Source organism: Myotis davidii, unplaced genomic scaffold (genome assembly GCF_000327345.1).
Source record: "Myotis davidii unplaced genomic scaffold, ASM32734v1 scaffold8441, whole genome shotgun sequence".
NCBI lineage: Eukaryota > Metazoa > Chordata > Mammalia > Chiroptera > Vespertilionidae > Myotis > Myotis davidii.
Genome location: NW_006291313.1, coordinates 1 through 3,600, shown reverse-complemented (window position 1 = coordinate 3,600; position 3,600 = coordinate 1). Strand labels below are relative to the sequence as shown.

The window sequence follows — 3,600 nt, the reverse complement described above, 5'->3', positions numbered from 1 at the left end:
TCCACTCAGCATTATGTCAGCAACTTTATTCTTTCAAGTACTTATTTCTCTGTAGCATGTGCATTTCAAAGGCCACCTCCTTCCATGAAAAACCCGTGCCCAACAAATACAAGTATCAGGTTGGAAATCATTTTGAATATGTTAAAAGCAGGTCAGTAAAAAGAGAAGCAATGTCTACAGGAGGATGTCTAAAAAGATGGTATCAGGAAAGCAACAGCTCTCTAGCCCTGTTAATTAGTGAGTTAAGCCCTTGGACATGAGATATCTGGAAGAAAGAAGTTTTACTTTATTTCAGCCTAGAAATGGTAAGCGAGAGGCAAGCTGCAGAGGGGTGATTTTTATATTTGGAGGGGCCTGATCCTCTACAGTAGAATTTCCACACCTGTTCATTAAACATATTTGTACTCTCACTTTCTTCTGTAAGATCAGTGAGCTGTTGAGGGTGGAGGCAGAAATAAAAGTTTACTGAATTAAAATGTACCCAAGTGATAGTCTGTTTGCACATGTGGTCCCAATTCTTTTCTGTTTCCATGTCTTTGGCAATGTGACTTTGAGCTCCTCCCATCCAGGAGTGGTCTTTTTCTCCACCTTTGACTCTGGGCTGCATTTAGGATTTTTTATTTGTTTTGACCAATAAAATATGGTGGAAGGGACAGTGTGCCTTACCAGGCCTTGGTGCATTTCCACTGCTCTAAATCAGAAGCTTGGCTGAGCCATGTGAACAAACCCAGGTGGGCCTTCATGTGGTCCAAATTCTTTTCTGTTTCCATGTCTTTGGCAATGTGACTTTGAGCTCCTCCCATCCAGGAGTGGTCTTTTTCTCCACCTTTGACTCTGGGCTGCATTTAGGATTTTTTATTTGTTTTGACCAATAAAATATGGTGGAAGGGACAGTGTGCCTTACCAGGCCTTGGTGCATTTCCACTGCTCTAAATCAGAAGCTTGGCTGAGCCATGTGAACAAACCCAGGTGGGCCTTCCAGAGAATGAGAGGACATGCAAATTAAGCTCATTTATTCCAGCCAATCCCTCCCTAGATCAGTCACCGTAGCTGAGCCCCTAATACATTAGAAAGGCCAGCCAAGATTAGCAGAGACACCCCCGCTGACTCAAAGCTGACTGCAGACTCAATGAGGAGACCAACAGAGATCAGAACACATCCCCACTACACAAACCCATTGGAAAATAAAGTAATTATTTCAAGCTATTTGATTTTAGAATGGCTTATTATATAGCTATAATGAATTGATACTATCATCAAAGCAAACAGAACTGAGGGAAATTATGGAAAAAGCAGTTCTTACTTTTGGCATTTGTATTGGTATTTGAGGACAGCACTCACAATCATTCTGTTATTCAAATGCATTTCCGATAACTGTGTATAAAAATACCTCCACTGAGTTCCCTTCCAGGTAGCCAGGACAGGGTGGGAGGACATGCATGTTTGTGCAGGAAAATCTGTGATTCCTATTTACATGACTGGGCAAGATTTTAACTCCTGTGTGATTCATCCTTTTTATTTTTTAGTTTTCAATTTGTTTATTTTGACTGTTTTTTTCCTCCAGATTCTCTACTCACATCAATCTTATGTGTGATTTGCCAGGAAATACATCTCCGCCCCCAAGAGACCATTCCAAATTGATTACACTTAAATATATGACTCCATTGGAAGTGCTATCAGCATAGTCTTTGCAAAAAACCCAAAGCATATTTTCAGGAGTTTTTAGAAATTGTTTGTAATGCTTATGTTTAATTCTTAGGCCAAACAATTTTCTAATGAAGACAGCATCGTGCTTTGTGCAAGAATGAACCTCAAAACCATAAAGCTTCTGGGAGAATAAACTAGGATGGTCCACAGATGTAAGATGAAATCCACAATATTGGAGTTTTAAATGGTTAGAGAGGCCCAGACTACAATACAAGCATAAACCACCATTAGAAGAGTGGAACACAATATGCTCCAAGATGTTTGAACCCTTAGTCTAAATTATGAGGCTTAATCTTCAGTTTAGTTAGCAGCACTTTGAGGGCGTGCTAATACCACAAAGTCATCAAGAACAAGCTCCTTCTTCATTATAATTAGACATGTCATCTGCAATCATTGTACTGAAGTCTAAAAGAAAATTCCAAGTATCTTTTGGTATTGATTGTTTATGATGTCCCAACAAAATCTTTTTCCATAAGTCTAAGAATTTAAATCTTTCATTAAGCAGTAAATTCCAGTAGGCAATGGCCATTTCTAGATCTAAACCTTTTTGTCCTGGATTCTTTGCAAAATTAAAGGTAAATTGGTAAAAAAAAAAAAGTAAATTGGGAAAAATCCTTAAATTGTTATGGTCCTTACAATTCCTCTTCCATCGTGGGTATCTGGGCCTTTGGGCTGTCACTTTCTAATTCTGTCATGCCCTGCATGAACTCTTGTTTGGAGAACTTGCACTCTGTTGCTGCTCTGAACTTCCATGCAATGATCAACCCAATAACGCTGGCTTGGCCTGAGGGCCAGGTCATCACAGAACTGCTGTATGCCATTTATTCCAATTTTATTTTAACCTTGAGGATGTTTCTGTCTAGTGTATAGATATACTAACTTCTTTCTGTCCGATGGTCCTTTTACACTCTCTCATATATAAGGTTCAGGATTTGTGGAAAAAATTGGTCTGTTGCAACATCTAACTTCCAGTCATTTTGAGACAAGCATCTTACTGCTGCTTTTTCACTAGGTTGTATGAATATCGTAAAGTAACCAAGGTTTTCCTTCTGCAACAACTTAAAGTTGACCATGTTGTGTCCTCTGGGCCTCTTCCCTCCTCCTCCAGCTCCAGGGTGAATGGAGGTTAGATGGCTCCTCTCCCGGGCTCATGGGCTCCAGTTCATGCACAGTGTGGGGCATCCCTTGGTGCAGCTGAGGAAGCAGCCCTAGGCCTGGGAGAGGCAGAGGGTTGGGGGCAGGTGTCAGGAGCCCTGTGTGAGTTTTCCCCTGGGGCAGGGTCCTTCCAGGCACCGTGATTCATCCTTTAGTTATAAAGATTGAAGATACTCCTGAGTGTAAAGGAATTCTTGAGTGTAAATATATGATATTTAGATTGTTTTCTCACTGTCCCTTTGGTGGATTTGAAAAAAGTTTAGAAAAGGGGAGATAGTTAATTTAGAGCACTTACTAGTCGAGGGAGTGACATTTGTATGAAGCACATTGAAAAATTTTAAACAAAAAATATAGTTCAGAAAAATAACACATAAAACACTCCACATAATTCCTCTCCCAATTGAATAAGGAACCTTACACATGGACATCATATTCCACACTTTATTTTTACTATTATTTTATTACTGATTTTTTTTAGAGAGAGAGGAAGGGAGACATAGATACAGAGATAGAGATAGATAGATAGATAGGTGATAGATAATAGGTAGGTAGGCGGATAGAGAGATAGAAGCATCAATGTGACTGCTTCTTGTATGCATCACACCTGGGATGGAACCCACAACCTAGGTATCTGCTCTGACCTGGAATCAAACACACAACACTTTTTTGGTGCACAGGAGGATGCTCAACCAACTGAGCCATTGAGCCAGGTCAATATTCCACACTTTCATGCAGCAT

The 3,600-nt window shown here is 40.0% G+C and overlaps 1 pseudogene; it reads right to left on the bottom strand.

The window, feature by feature from the left end:
- Positions 1-2,007: 2,007 nt before the first annotated feature.
- On the bottom strand, positions 2,008-2,780 carry LOC102774966 (annotated as a pseudogene).
- Between the last annotated feature and the right edge of the window lie 820 nt (positions 2,781-3,600).